The sequence below is a fragment of the Lissotriton vulgaris genome, chromosome 3_1 (assembly GCF_964263255.1).
Source record: "Lissotriton vulgaris chromosome 3_1, aLisVul1.2, whole genome shotgun sequence".
NCBI classification, from domain to species: domain Eukaryota; kingdom Metazoa; phylum Chordata; class Amphibia; order Caudata; family Salamandridae; genus Lissotriton; species Lissotriton vulgaris.
Window position 1 is genome coordinate 547597678 of NC_141689.1, and position 16854 is coordinate 547614531.

Below are 16854 nucleotides of genomic sequence, written 5' to 3' on the forward strand. Positions count from 1 at the left end.
ATAAAACAAATATTGGCCAGAAAGATCTATCTTTACATCCTGCGTATCTTTTAATATCCTATTTACCTACGTGCTTAGCTCTTTTTACCTTTCCCTCCTTTTCCCTCTCGCTTGCTATCGTTGCGAGCGTTCCCAATTGTCAATACTTACACCTCGGTCAGCCGGTCAGAAATTAACCTGGTCAGGCTATTGCCCATAGGTGGATCTTAAACCACTTTTTATTTTCTTCCTTTGGTTGGATGTTCTCCGGGCTGAGGCAACAGAGGGTATTGATCAGGAGAACAGTCGGGCATTTTCGTTATATCTATAAGAGGGTGAGAAGGAGGTGGTGCACTTCGAACATCAATAACATTTCTAACTTCCCAGACGGGTGGTGCCTGGGTAACTCTTACCCCAGGACTCTTCTTTGTCCTTTCCCTATCTAGTTAACCGTCATAGTTAAATTATCTAGCGTGCTAGTTCGAGTCAATTTCCGTCACACAGTACCCGTCAAGTTTCTATGTCAGTCCATCCTCCCAGTCGTTACGTTCTAGGGAGGAACAGTCATATCTACGTCTACGTCTGTCAGAGCTTGTTAGCATAAGTACTATGCTCAGATCCCCTTTTTCCCCTTTTGTCGGTCGCTCGATCGTCGCTTTTCCATACTTCAGCCGACGTTCCGACGGGACCTGCAGAAGGGAGGAGAAGAAGGGGGGTGGGGGCAGCATTCAAAACACATCAGCGCGCATGAATCCGAAAATGTTTTTACCTACCACATACTCGACCTATCTCCCCGGGGTGCATTCTCTATCATCTCGGCGTTTAAGTCCAGAGGGACCAGTAGCGTCAGATAGATAATCATCGATGGTCTGCGTATCTACATGAATCACACGATCGTGGCCTTATAGGTCGTGTGCAAGGGTGGCGGTCAGGTGGTATTTCTGTGGTATCGCTCAAGGGCGTCTAAAAACACCTTTCCGGCTGCCTGCGACACATAGTGTAGCTGCTAAATACCGGGCCTTTTTAACCTTCAACCTTAATCATACTGAATGTATTTTACTTATGTCGGTGACAATAGCCATATATTTCAATAACATTCATAAATACAAATACTACGAAAATATTTGCGTTTTTCAGAAAACTTTAATAAAAAGGTTGACGCACAAATACGGGCTTACAAGCCAGTGGGCCGGCTACGGAGCAGACTGGAACTGGGCATAAGAGAAGTGAAGTCGGTGGCCATTTATTTCATAAAGTGCAGCAGTGTAATGAAAATAATATCGAACTATCTTAAGCGGCAAGTATAATGCGTGTCAAGCGTTCAATAATATCATCTCATTATTCTACTATTTGCTCAATACCTAATGTATGTCAATTCATTGTTTAAATGCTCAATCAGTGCCTATTTCATACCAATTCATAGCTGTCAACACATAATTAGTACCCACTCTAAATCAGTTCATCATCCCAACACATAGTCAATGTTCATCTTATATCGCTTTCTTTTCCAGGCACATACTCAATATCTTTCTTATCTACTTTCATTGTCCAAAAACTGCATACATATCTCGGGGCATCAAAGCTGCGCAATCAGGGTGCAACAAGGTTTATTTAAAAAGTCTCATTTTGTGTCGGCGCCATTTTGGGCGAGGTCAGGCAAGTCCCAGCATAGTCAGATTGCCTCTACTGACTCGTAGTAGGACCAGAACCTTCCGTTGATGGTTCAAAAGTTTCTCGCAATGGGTTAACAGTTTAGCAATATGGACCATCAGTCAAAAAGTGGGGAGGGCGGTAACAATTTTTCCTACCGGGTCATTCTGGTGTTCCTCCGGAACCGAACAAGTCTGTGCCTTGGCTGTATTTTAGCCATTTTCAAACTGAGGCTGGCGCTGGCAGGAGTGCGCCGATGTCGTGGTTCCCAGTGAGGGGGACGGGGGCGCCCATGCGGAGGGGTCGGGGCCCCCCCGGCTCTCATAGAATCTTCAAAGTTGAGGAGAGAAGGCATGGGGCGTGTGTCCGTCCCGGACAAAAGGACCGCTTTTTCATATGGACCCTCTTTAAGCAGGAGCGTTGGGGTGTCGCTGGAAGCCTCCACCTGGAGGGAGGTGGGGGAGGCTCGTTCGCGCCGCCTCCCCCTTCCAGCGACCCCGCGCCGTTCTCCGGCTCCAGCGCTTCGGTACGGCCGTGCCAGGCAATGAAGATGGGGGGGGGGGGGTCGGTGGCTGAGGCAAGACATCCCCCCCCCTTGACATGTGGCGGGACTACCTGAAATTGTCCAGGCGTTGCCTTGTGGCTGGACTACTTGTCACTCCCAGGCATTGACATGTGGCGGGACTACCTGTAATTACCGCCGTCCTCGCCTTGGCTTCGGCCTTCGATGTGGGCCGGATCAGGCGAGAGATGGGGTGGGGGGTGGTCGGTGGCTGAGGCAAGACAGCCCCCCCCGTGGCCTGCAGGGCAGCAGAAGAGGGGAAAAGGAGAGGCCTCCATGATTCCTCGGGCCGTTCGCCCTACAGCCTCCCCTTCCGACTGCGGCCAGCCGCGCCCTGCACGCGTCGAGGCCTCGCCTTCCGGATGGGCGTAACCGCGGACCTGTGGCACTTCGGGAGCTTCCGGAATGGGGGTAGGTACCTATTGGTTTGTTCCTATTTCATGTGACCGTTATTTGGGCGTGGTGGGCAATGAGGCAGACATGTTTGGAGCAGGAATAGGCAATAGAGCCTAGCTACCTCGTGGCTATTTTTGCTGTCAAGCTTTTCGCCATTTTATATTTGTTATTACGAACTGTTTCTAATGTTTCTTATTTTTAGTGAAGTCGAAAGCTCATCAGGGGGTTACTGACTTAGCCCGATTTCTTTTTATTTTTCCTTCGTTTCTTTAGCGTGTTTCGAGCTAAAGTTTTCTGTTAGTAGGGTACGGTGATCACTTCATTTTTATATGTCCTTTCACTAGCGGTACTCCTGGACGGACCAGGTGAGTTACCTCCAATAAATGGTCCGGGTTGGAACTAGATTTATCAATCAAAAGGGGAACATATATTCCTTCATTAGGGTATCATCCTGGGCAGACCAAACGATGTACTTCCACTTACTAGGGTAGCCACCTGGACGGACCAGATGGCCTACTTCCACTAAATGGCCCATGAGTGGGGAGCATATGTCCTCCATAAGGGTAGCCTCCTGGACGGACCAGGTGAGCTACCCCCCAAATAAACAATCAGTGGGGAGTGGGTAGGACTGACGAATTCACAAAGGGGCATAACCTACCCTTTACTACTTGCAAAGACTAGACAGAATATTTCTATTCCACGTTGTTTGCAAATAGAAAATACCTCAAACGAAACAATTCCTGGAACAACAATGTCCAGGCAACCAATCAATCAGTGGGGAGAAAAACAGGCATGACGGATTACAACGGGGACAAACGTCTGCATTACCTGCCCTTCGCTATCTGCAAAGGGAGACAGAATATTCCTATTCGTCTCTGTTTGTGGACAGGGAAGATCTCAAAGAGCAACAATCGATTATTAATCGATTTCAAACAATCAGTGGGGAGAAAAGTAGGCATGACGGATTACAACGGGGACAAAGGTCTGCATTACCTACCCTTCTCTATCTGCAAAGAGAGACGAACGTTCCTATTCGCCGCTGTTTGCAAACAGAGAATGTCTCGTTCTCAAGAAGAGAACCAATATTTCAAGTAGCAACCAAAGCTAAATGAACCAATAACCAAACAATATCAGTATTCAAATACCGATTCCAATACAATCAATTAATCAATCATATGGATAAAACCATCCTACCAATCAGGCGCGAAACGCCCTACTTAATCTTACCCGGACCGGACCATACGGACAGTTCTTCATCTTCCTCCTCCAGCGCCCGATCGTTCTCTTACTCCATGCAGCATTCCTGTGGGATTCCAGTCAGGACAGTTGGTCACTCAAGAGAGGTCCGTTCAGAATCGGTGAAGTTCATTTAATCGGCAGCCGGACGAGGGCCCTCTCAAGGCAGGTATACTCCGATCATTTAGATGTTCACCTCATCGTCTGGATCTCTCTTACTGGCCCTTATGTCACTGATGGACCCCGCGTTGGGACGCCAATTGTAAAAGGTGAGCCCATATTGCTATCGATGCCCGGGCTGCTGGCGCAAGTCGCCTCTTAGTTCTCATTCTGAATAGTTACCAAATAAAGAGACGGGCGCTGGAAGCAGGAATCACAAGAACAGAGTTTTATTTCTCATGAGGAGAGCCTGTCATTTCGGACACGAAACACAGTGTCTTTCGGGAGGTGCTCTAACAAGTGAGCTGAGACATCGTCTTTTATACCTTATGAAACACTTGGCATTACAATCAGGACATTGTGACACAAAGAAAAGACATCCCCATAATCCTCGTGTCAATCCTACCCCACATATGTTATCAATAGAGACCCTTGAACTGTAGATAAGAGAGGGGGCAATGACGCAGCTGAGTGTTCCGCTGATTATTAGGAGATGTGCGCCTGATCGTATCCCAAGGGGTGGGGAAGCCACGATCAATAGTGGGTTCTTTGAAGAGGAGTGACTCCATACCATAAGGGGCAATAAACAGTATCTTCCGGCTTAGGCGATGGCCTCGGACATGTGTGGACAGTCCATCGCGGAGGGAGGGTTTACTAACAGAGGGGTTATTCATAAAAGGAAAGGAGGTGTTGGTCAGGCGCGGCCGGGACTCCCAAGGACAGGGTCTTGCAGAAGAGGAAGGTTTATGACTTGTCCATGTGAGGGAGGAGGGGGGAGCCAGGGTGCGCACAGGGACAGAGTTGCACAGAGAGGGAGAGGTCTTATGACCCGTACATGAGAGAACGGGGGAGGGGGGGGCAGTCAGATACAGCTGGGGGTTATGTCAGCTGAGACGAGGGATGCTTATTTGAGAGGAAATGGGGGAGGAGGGGGGGGGCTTTGCGTGGGTCAAGCAGGAGGGTTGCCTTTCATAGCAGGGTCGTGCAGAGGGAGAGGGTTTCATGGTCTATGCATGTGAGAGGGGGTTTAAGATACGCGCAGGAGGGAAGCCGGGGATTCCAATGAGCGGGCAAAAGGCCATGGTGCCTAGAATGGCTGTCATGTACATACAGGTACGGGCTTTTACTGGCGGAGTGATGCGGTCAATATTTCATGGTATTCATGGTGCTTACAGGGAGAGGAGTGGGAAAAGGGAAATGAACGCTGTTTATGTACATCAATTTCTCTAATTTTCCACAGAAAGCTAGCGATGTTAAAAATATGCCAGGTGTTGCTAAGCATTTGTAAATAAAGAAGAACTGGCTTGATCTGTAGGAAACCCTTGCCCCTCAAAAGAGGGACTAGAAACCTCCTTATTTCTCCATAAATGTTGCAAAACATAATAAAATGAAGTGTCCTGTGAAGAAAAATTGTCACACTGACATGGATCTAGATTCTCAGGTTTAGACCAGCCTGAGATAGTACCCAGGGAGAAATGAATTAAGTTAAAACGGAATCTGGCCAGGCCACTGATGGAAGGGCTTGGTCACTATTCTTAAGTAGGGCTCAATTGATGGAGATGATATTGTCAGATAATGGGCCCTAACAAGAGGTTTCTGTAGCTCCTGCTCCTCACATTCCAATATAAAAGTATTTAATAGTTGTGCTTTGGTCCATTTCACATCATTCTTTCTGATGCCTTCCGGAAGGTAAAAAAGATCAGAGCGGCCTATTTAAAAAAACATGTGCTTAACATAAGCCAACCACGGGATACTACTGGCTTTATCCAGGGAAACACAATCCTGCGGAATACAATGATTCAGGGTTAAGTCTGGATTAAGCCAGATTTTGAGCCAACAAACCAGCAGGGCAATTCATATTAAATCGGATACATACCCCATTCCAAGTTCCTGGTGGATGGCAAAAGTAGATGTAGATTGAGGGACAGATGAAATGGTTCTTAAAAATCTATTTTCCACCTTCTTTATCTCTTCCTGCTGTTTATAGCCCCAAATCATTGAACCATATGAGGCAATAGCCAAACATTTGGGTCTATAAATTCCAAGCATGGCTTTAAAGGGTCTAGCACCCAGTCGTTGAGCGAACCCTAAGTGGGCTGTTGTTGACCTCACTACGGCATTCTTTTTTGCCTTCTGTTGGGGGACCTAGGAACATCTTTCGTCAAATAGCACCCCCAAATAGGTAAAAGAGGGAACTCTAGAGACCTCAGCTCCATTACAATAAAACGATTCAATTTTCCTATTTCTTTTACCAGCTATCATAATATGGGATTTCTAGATATTAACTATCAGATCCAAAGATTTAATAAAATCACCAAAGGCATTCAAAAGCCGCTGAAGGCCTACAGCAGTACGAGCTAATAGTACTGCATCCTCCACGAATAGGAGGACCGGGATAATCAGTTCTCCTATACGCACAATATCCAAACAAGCCTCCACCAAAGATTTTTCTAGGGCATTGATATAAAGGGTAAAACGAATTGGGGCCAAAATACATCCCTGTCGGACGTGACCTACCTAACTTAAACTGCCTTGTACATTTGCCATCCTGCCTAACCCTTACTGTTGCAGAAATATCCTGATGCAGGTCAGCCAAAAAATGAACTAGAGAAGGAGCAATGCACATATTTAGCAAAATAGTCCACAGCTTCGACCAGACCAGATCGAACGCTGAAGAAAGGTCCATAAAACCCATATATAAAGAACCTTCTTTAGCTATCGTATATTTGCTTATTAAAAAATGTAGATTCAGACACTGATCCAGAGTACTTCTACCCTGTCTAAATCCATATTGGCGGTTAGAAAGGACCTCATTTTCAATCACACATCCATGATTTTGGCCAGAACGACTTTAACGGCAGAGTCAATTAAAGATATGGGTCTATAACACAGAGGATCCCCTCTCTGGCCCTTTTTAAAAACTGGGATGATTGTTGATAGGGCCCATGATGCAGGAAAACCCTGGGTACCCGAGGCATTATAGACATTGGTTAATATCCTTGCCCAAAATTTGGGATCACATTTATAAAGATCCGCTGGCACACAATCAGGGCCAGGTGCTTTATTATTAGACGTCTCTATGATTGCCCTTTCTTCATCCGCCTCCTCAAATAACAGTGGGAGCGAGTCTCGACAGGTTACCAAACTCAGAGGTGGATGACCATCCACACTGAGCCCATGAATTGCCTCAAAATGCGTGAGCCACTGCCCCTCAGTGATATTGCTCTTCATGGGGTCATTCTATACAACCGAAAAAAAAGGTGCTTTCACAATGGCCCAGAACCTCGCACTATCCTTTGAAAATTTCTACTGAGGAAAGCGCATTCCAAGCTTCTTCTTTAATCTCCTGTTTACAGCCTCAAATGTAACCCTGGATAATCTGAGGTGCTTTTCTTCGGGTGTCAGGCTGACGCAAAGTGGCAGGATTGGTGGCCTGTGAACATGTCCCCGCCCACGTCCTCCTCTCAGGTTGCGGAGAATCTGGGGGTCAAAATTGATAACTGCCTGTCACTTAAGTCTCAGATCCTTGGTCTGACGGGCACCTGCTTTGGTCTCCTTAAAATGTTGCGCAAGTTTCTTCCCCTGCTCCCGCTTGCACATAGGAAAACCACTGTCCAGGCTCTCATCTGTTCTAGGCTGGACTACTCAAATGTTTTGTATTTGGGTCTTCCCGACTATCTATTATAGAAACTTCAGGTGGTACAGAATTCGGCGGCTCGGGCAGTCTTCGGTCTGCCTCGTTGCGCGAGAGCCTCGGACCTTTTACATTCCCTACACTGGCTCCCTATTCGTAAGCGGATTGTTTTTAAAACACTCACGCTGGCGAATAAGGCTCTCCATGCTGTGGGAGCTGAATATATTCAGAAACGCCTTGCTTTTTACAAGCCAGCTAGATCCCTAAGATCGGAATCTCTTGGTCTGGCCACGGTTCCTTCTGTTAGGAAAGCAAGGGTGGGGGGGGGCGTTCTTTTAAACACATGGCTCCCAAGCTCTGGAATGCCCTCCCTTTGTCATTTCGCGGTACCTCGAATCTGCTGGCCTTTAGAAAAGGCCTGAAGACGTGGCTCTATGGACAGTGATCTGCTGTTTCTTTTGCGTTCTTCCCTCTGCCTTCTATTAGTCTGCTGTGGGTTTGAAAGCGCCGGGACACTCCTCGGAGTAGCCGAGCGCTATATAAGACACCCTTAACATTAACATTAACATGAATCACCAGCTTATTTGATTTCCTTAAACTTACTATGTGATCCCTATCTCTTGGAGTTTTTTTCAAAGCTTGGAATAGCTCTCGGTGGGCTCGTGAACAATTACTGTCAAACCACCTTTCACCCAGCTGACGTCTTGGTTGAAATTTAACAGTCAGATCAGAAGCTATCTGCCCTATGAAATGAGTAATACTCTACATTCATTGTAAAGTCCATCACGTAGGACCTTTCTAATAGCACTGCACTCTCGCCTCAGGCTCAAGCATTATCCTACTGGGACACAGAACCCTGCGTCTCATTAAAGTCAAATACTTTGTGAGAATCTGCATTACTTCTCATCTGGCTAAACCAGCAGTTGCTAAAACTTAAAAAACATCCCATAAAACTAATTTATGTACTCCCTTTACCATTTAAAGACACATTATTATTCTTGGAACCCAGACTAGGGCGGTCTACCAAACACAAATGACTTTTCTTAAATTTGTACATTATTGATTAGAAAGTTAATGAGGCTACACAACTGTTAGATCTGGGGGTCTCTAGTTGGCAATGGTATTCACCTTTGTCCAAATAGGGACCCTTACTTCTAAGTCAGGCTAAGGGGATTACACTCCTTAATAACTCCTGCTCACCCCCTTGGTAGATTGGGACGAGCAGACAGGCTTATCTCAGAGGCAGTGTGTTAACCATTTGTGAATATACACATTAATATAGTGAAAACACTACAGATGGACACAACATGGGTTTTATAAAAATATATATTCTTTATATAGATTTAACATAAGACCATGAGCGACAAAAATCCACAATACTACACTTAAGATTACTTAAAAGATGATTAAAGTTGCTTAGTTCAAATTGATGGTAAATGCGACAAAGTTCTCAACAAAGTACCTGGATGCGTAACGCAAAGTAAACAAAAGGCTCGCAAAAGGGGAGATGCGTCGGTTCCGTGATCCGGGGTGGAGATGATGCATCCTGCCTCAGTGCTTGCGCAGAGTAGAGGATGCCTCGTGATCCTTACCGGTGCGGAGGTGATGCGTAGATTCTTGGCCTGCGGGCCCGTTGCGGTGCGCAAAATGGCTCCTGGATGCGATGCGACGATACGGTTGCGATGAAAGAAGATGGCGCCCTTGATGCGGCGATTCAATGACGATGCGATAACGCCCTGGCAGCCTTGCGACGACTCTGTACTTTGGAGCCGCGATAGGCCCTGCGACACGCTTCTCCCGTGATGCGATGGCGACTCTCATGATGGCGTCACGCTGCTCCGGTGATGCGACAGCAGGCAGATTCGATGAACACACACTTCTAGGGAGATGCGGTGAAGGCTTTCTTCTCTGGGGATGTGACGATTTCAGCTACGGCGGCGTCACACTTCTTCTAGATGTTGTTATTGTTATCTGGATTTTGTATAGCGCCAAATCACCGTCAGGCGCTTCTGACAGATACAGCTTCTGACAGATCCGACAGATGTGTCGCGCTTCTCGCTGCCAGCGGCATGCAAGTGTCTGGAGTCAGAATTGCCAGCAAGGAAATTCAGTGGGGAGCTGGAGGTGAAGTCTTTTGTCCCTGAGACTTCAGCAGAAGGCAGTAAATGTATAGGGGGGTCCCCGTGAGGAGGAATTATTTATAAACAACCAATAAAAATTTCAAAGGGACTAAGATAATATTCAAAAAAGGAAAAATTTTGTCATTTATTCAACAACACATGATAACGATTTTAAAGCATTGTTACAATCATTAGAAGAGAAACGAGAAATCGGAAAGTGAAATGGCCCCAAAGAGGGGAAGAGGGAGGGGAGTGTGCTCAAAGGCTGTGTGAAGGATTATAAAGATAGTACACAGACTTAAACATAATGTACATACATCCGAGAATCAACAAGGAAATAGGAATTATTCCAAAAAACCAAAACGGCCTACATCAATTACGGCAAGCATTGGGCAGGTATTTAAAAAAAGGGGGCATTCCACGGTCACATGAATAATTCAATCGAATACAGGAAATGTGCCGGATGTCCCAAAGTGAAGAGGTGTCGACGTTTCGACCCCTGTTTGTAGGCTAAATTCAGTCCTTTGCCGGGGTCTTCATCAGGACCGTTGCAGTAAGGGAAGGGACGAAGAGGGGCCGTCCTATCTGAAGTGAAGTGAAACACACTCCATAAAATTCAACATCAGCAGGACCAATTGGCAGAACTGCCGGTTTGGAAAAAATACAGCTGGGCAAGTCTCAGTCTGATTTAACCAACTTCCATACGGAGGAACATCAACAGGAGTTATAATTTGCAGACAGGAATAAGCGCTGTGCTGGTTCAATTAGCTTTATGGGGTCCGTACAATACTTTACGAACTGGAAAGCTGAGTGCAAACGGCGGTCGCCAAGGGGAACCGGTCGACTCCGTGCCGTCACAATCAAATCTCGGAATTAAGGACGCGAGGCAGCAGGGGTACGCGTAGCGGTTGAAGGAGTCTGGAGTATCGCCCGCAGCAAGAAGCCCTGCTGCCTCGCGTAGCGGTTGACGGAGTCTGGAGTATCGCCTGCAGCAAGAAGCCGTTTTGGTTTTTTGGAATAATTCCTATTTCCTTGTTGATTCTCGGATGTATGTACATTATGTTTAAGTCTGTGTACTATCTTTATAATCCTTCACACAGCCTTTGAGCACACTCCCCTCCCTCTTCCCCTCTTTGGGGCCATTTCACTTTCCGATTTCTCGTTTCTCTTCTAATGATTGTAACAATGCTTTAAAATCGTTATCATGTGTTGTTGAATAAATGACAACATTTTTCCTTTTTTGAATATTATCTTAGTCCCTTTGAAATTTTTATTGGTTGTTTATAAATAATTCCTCCTCACGGGGACCCCCCTATACATTTACTACATAACGCCCAGGTCCCCGCGATTGCATGGGTTCTACCCCCCTTTTGTAATGTTCAGCAGAAGGCAAGCACAGCTCAAGCCCTTGGAGAATATTCTGTAGATGAAAGCCCTTACAAAGTTCCTTCTCCTTTCCCTTGGCAATGAAGAAACCACTGCAGGCGAACCCAGCAAACAGCACACTGGCAGAGGGGCAGTACAACTCCTGCAGCTTCCTTGGTTCTCCTCCTTGGCAGAAAGGTGTCTTGTCCAGAAGTGATCTAATTACTTTGGATCAGGGTCCAAATATTTATACCACAAAATCCTTTGTTCCCTGAATGCAGAGAGGCCTCTGCCTAGTCCAAACCAGTTCCTGAGCACTTTGTTTACATGACTCTCTTCTTCCTTTCACTGTGCAGGACAGAGAGATCAGCCTGCCCACAGGAGGTGGAGCAGGCATAGGAGAGGGAATATACAGCTCTGGGGCACTCTGTTGACATGATTCCTCCTCTCCTTTCACAGTGCAGGACAAAGACATCAGACAAGCCACAGGAGGTGGAGCCAGCATTGTAGAGGGAAGGCCCAGCCCTATTCAGGTCCCAGGTGCAACACCTCCTTCCCATCTAGATGTAGATCTCTCTATTCACCACTGGGCTGCTCCAACCTGTCCCTTGGAATCCTCCAGCCCTGTCACTCACAAACCCAGACAAGGAATACACAACCTAGCAGAGGTAGGCCTGGATAATTAGGCAAGAAAATACCTACTTTCTAAAAGTGGTATTTTCAAACACAGAATATTAAAACCAACTTCACTAAAAGATGTATTCTATTATTCTGCGTTCAGGCATACTAAATTCGAATTTTCACCATCTTCCATGAGTCAGTTAGGTTTAAAGAATGTAATAATCTAACTGCCCATTCTGGCCTATGGAGAACAGGTAGCCTTTAATAGTGAAAAACGAACATGGCTGCAATTCACTATTCGAACATGCTACACACATCAGAGGATGTCCTACCTTATACTCACAATGCACCCTACCCTTGGGCCTACCATAGGGGTGTCTAAATTGAAGCAAAGGGAAGGTTTAGGGAATGGCAAGTGGGTGCACTTGGCCAAGTCGACATGGCAGTGCTAGACTGCACACAGGCCTTGCAATGGCAGGCCTGAGACACAATTTACAAGCTGCTTCTGACGGTGGCACAACCAGTGCTGCAAGCCCACCAGCAGCATTTGATTTACAAGCCCTGGGCACACATGGTGCACTGTACTGGGGGCTGACAGATAAATCAAATAACCCAATCATGGAATAACTAATCAGTACATTAATTTAACATAGGGAGCACTTGCACTGTGGCACTGATTAGCAGTGGCACAGTGCCCAAAGCATAAAACCAGCAAAAACATATCAACACAGAGGAGGCAATCCGTTAAAATGGAAGGGAGACTCACGCCAATGATGTCAGGTCTAACACGTGTCCCCTCCAGCTGAAATGTGGGGAGAACTACCCTTCCCCCTGGTAGTTCTCTTCACTAAGGCGGAAAAATCTGGACAGACCATCAGCGTTGGCGAGTTCTGTACCAGGGCGGTGTTCCACCATAAAGTCCATACCCTGTAGAGAAATGGACCACCTCAACAACTTAGGGTTCTCACCCCTCATCTGTATCAGCCATCTGAGGGGCCTGTGGTCGGTCTGAACCAGGAAGTGGGTCCCAAACAAGTATGGTCTCAACTTCTTCAGCACCCAGACCACAGTAAATGCCTCACGCTCAATTACACTCCACCTCTGTTCCTGTGGAAGTAACCTCCTACTGATGAAGGCTACAGGTTGGTCTAGGCCCTCTTCATTAATCTGTGATAGAACAGCTCCCACACCATGCTCTGAAGCGTCTGTCTGTACAATGAATTCTTTTGAGAAGTTGGGCACCTGAAGCACGGCTGCTGTGCACATGTAAGTCTTCAGGGCAACAAAAACCTTCTGACAGGTGTCAGTCCAGTTCACTTTCTTTGGCTGCTTCCTGGAAGTCAGATGAGTCAAGGGTGCAACAATGTTGCCATACCCCTTGACAAACCTCCTGTAGTACCCCGTGAGTCCTAAAAAGGCTCTCACCTGTGTCTGGGTCTTTGGGAGTTCCCATGCCAGGATGGTATCAATCTTGGGTTGTGGGGGTGCCACCTGGCCGCTTCCTACCTGGTGACCCAAGTACACCAGGGTACCCTGCCCGATCTGGCACTTACTTGCCTTGATCGTGAGGCCTGTCTTGCGCAGTGCCATCACCACTTCCCAGAGGTGCTGCAGATGTTCTTCCCAACTGGCGCTGAACACTGCAATGTCATCCAGGCAGGCGGCACTGAAATCCTACAGCTCAGCCAACACCTGGTTGACCAACCTCTGAAAGGTGGCAGGTGCATTCTTCATCCCAAAGGGCATAACCCGAAATTGGTAGTGTCCATCTGGTGTGGAGAATGCTGACCCCTCCTTAGCCCCATCAGTCAAGGAGATCTGCCAGTACCCAGATGTCAAATCAAACAAGCTGAGGTACAGTGCAGTCCCTAACCAATCTATAAGCTCATCAGCTCCCTGGGATGGGGTGTGCATCAGTCCTGGGGACTGAATTGAGCCCTCAGTAGTCCACACAGAACCGGAGTTCAGGTGTGGCACCTGGTGAGGCAGCCTTTGGGACCAAGACCACTGGGCTGGCCCAAGGACTGTTTAAGAACTCAATGACCCCTAGAGCAAACATCTTGAAGATTTCCTCCTTAATGTAAGCCCTAACCTTGTCAGTCACTCTGTAAGCCTTGTGCTTCACAGGAGGACTATCTCCAGTGACCACATCATGGACGCACCACTCTGTGACACTGGGAACCAAGTAAAATAGATCAGAGAATTGCCCCAACAGCTGGCGACAATCTTGCTGCTGAGCAAGGGTCAGTGTGGCAGAGAGGCTGATACCATCCACTGATCCATCTTGCTGTGTTGCAGACAGGAGGTCAGCAAGAGGCTCGGTCTCCTCCTCCTTTCCATCATCCGTCTCTAGGAGCATGCCCACTTCGGACCTTTCTAAGTGGGGCTTTAGGCGGTTAACATGCAGGACCAGCAAGGGGTTCCTGGGAGACCGCAAGTTCACCAAGTATGTGACATCACTCTTGTGCTCCCCCATCTCATACGGACCGGTCCACCTGACCTGGATAGCACAAGGCTCCCCAGGGCCATGACCCAAACTTTCTGTCCAGGCTGGAGCTCAATCAGAGTGGCATTCTGATCGTACCACCACTTCATTTCTTCCTGGATGGCTTCCAGATTCGCCTGAGCAAGATCTCTGTAACGCTGAGTATGATTCCTGAAGGCAAGCATGTAGGTATATACATCCTGTGGAGGTTTCCTAGGAGATTGCTCCCAGCCTTCCTTGACCAGACTCAAAGGTCCTCTTACCGGGTGACCATACAAAAGCTTAAAGGGGCTGAACCCTAGAGACTTTTGTGGCACCTCTCGGTAGGCAAACAGAAGGCATAGCAAGAGGACGTCCCACTTATGCCTCATTGGTTCCTCAAGAACCATGATCATGCCTTTGAGGGTCTGGTTGAATCTTTCAACCAGCCCATTACCTTATGGGTGGTAAGAAGTGGTGAACTTGTAGGTAACTCCACACTCCTTCCACAGAGACTTCATATAATTAGAAATGAAGTTTGTACACGGTCAGACACCACCTCTCTGGGGAACCCCACACATCAGTAAACGTCCCACCACGGGGGCCATCACTGTCCTGAGTGGAATGGCTTTGGGTACCGGGTAGCATGGTCCACCAAGAGAAGAATAAACCTGTTGCCCATGGCTCTCTTGGGGTCCAGTGGCCCCACAATGTCAATGCTCACCCGTTCAAAGGGGCTACTGACTACAGGGAAAGCCTGGAGAGGGGCCTTGTGCCTCCTTCCACCCAGGCTCAGCAACCTTAGGCTCGCTATACAGGAGACCGTTCTCACAGGAGATCCAATGTGATCCAGACTGATCAACTGCTGCCTGGTTTGTGGCCTGTTGCCTCAAACCCACAAGAGAAGGGCACCTCTGCTGCTCTTCACAAAATTCCTCCCTGGAGGGACCCCCTTCTTGCTGCCAATGGGTCAGCTCAGATAGGTTCCCCAGTTCAGAAACTTGCTCCCCTGTAGGTTCCAGGGCATCTCCCTCAAGGCCTGCCTCCTCCTGGACTGTGGGAACAATGGGGGCTGGTTTTTTGCGCACCCTACCTCTTCTCTTTAAGGCAGTTCCCTGGGCCATAATTTCAGGCTCCAAGGTCTCTTGAATACCCTTAGTTGCCATAGACCGAGTAATCACACATGCCCACTCAGGCATACTCAACATCTCTAAATGCGCCTTCCCCTCCACCTTAGCCCAAGGGGAGCTTTCTAAATCATTGCCTAACAGACAATCAACAGGCATGGATGGCCTCACAGCTACTTGAAGAGTACCAGAGACCCCCCCGCGCAAAGGGAACTCGAGCCAACTTTCAATGGTTTAACTGGGAAGAATGCATGAGGGACTACCTGCTCTTCAGATACCAAGTGACACTTGACAGCTGTCATACTTGCTCCTGTCTCTCTCAGAGCCTCCACTCTATGGTCATTGATGGTCACCAACTGCCTGTATTTTTTAGTGTTATCAGGCAGCTGAGTCCTTGGGACTATCTCAATGTCTCCTAATGAGACAAAAGACATTTCTGCGGGACCCAACCCACCTTGGGCACCCATCTCCTCCCCACCCAGGGCTACACTGGCCATCTGACGGGGTGGTGCATTGGGTGGCACATACTGCCCCTTTTGGGGACACTGGGGATCATACCAACAGTGTCACACCTGCCTACACTGAAAGCAGGTAACAGGACCCCCATTAAAACAGGTTTACCTGTAGGGGGTCCTGACTTCTTCTTCCCAGGAGGAGGTTTGGAACCCTTAACTTGGTTCCCTTGGGGATAACTTTGGGGACCTTGTTGGCACTCCCTCCGTTTACCCTTGTCCCCCTCACTCTTCTGCTGGGGACCGTGCCCACCTTGGGCAGAGTCTCCCACAAGACCCTTGTGGACCCTGGTACTGACCCAGCGTTCCGCCTCTTCAGCAAGCTTTCTAGGGTTAGTCCACTTGCTATAAATAAGGTGCTGGCGTAGCTCTGGAAAACAATTAGCAGACAAGTGCTCCCTAGTAATCAAATCATAGAGCGCTTGAAAATTATCAACATTGCTACCCCTCACCCAACCATCCATAGCTCTGCAAAAGAAAGACACATATTCTACCCAAGTGGTTCCCTTAATGTTTTTACAATTCCTGAACCTCTGTCTATAGAGCTCTGGAGCTAACCCATACCTTGTCATCAGTGCTTCTTTCATGTGGGCATAAGACATCCTATGAGTACTGGGCAAGTCTAAGAAAGTATCCCTACCTTCAACATTGCTATCTCATAGGCTGCAAACCATTGCCCAATATCTTCCCCTTTGTGGGAACCCTTGATGAGATCCTTGGGTATATGTAATCTGCCTTCTGAAGGCAGAGATGGTGCGTTGCCGCCAGAGGGATTGATTTATAAGCCCATGGCCTTGATTTCTAACTCCCTAAAACATCCTCTCATGCTCCATTCTCATTCTCTCTCTTTCCAAAGACAACCTGTTATTTTCTGTTTCCCTCTGACTCTCCATCTTAAGCTTAGCCAACTCCAGCTTGAGTGCCCTATTTCTCTCCCTGGCTTCCACCTCTGGGGGACAGGTCTTTGGAAGAGATACTGCTGCCAGGTGGAGACGGCACACCTCCCCTGGCTGGAAACATTGGCCTATC

The 16854-nt window shown here is 47.6% G+C and overlaps 1 protein-coding gene across 1 annotated transcript in view; it reads right to left on the minus strand.

Moving 5' to 3' along the window:
- LOC147726768 (baculoviral IAP repeat-containing protein 1-like) overlaps window positions 1-16854 on the minus strand; it is a 1009320-nt gene that overhangs the window by 688676 nt on the left and 303790 nt on the right. The gene's annotated exons all lie outside the window — the stretch shown is intronic.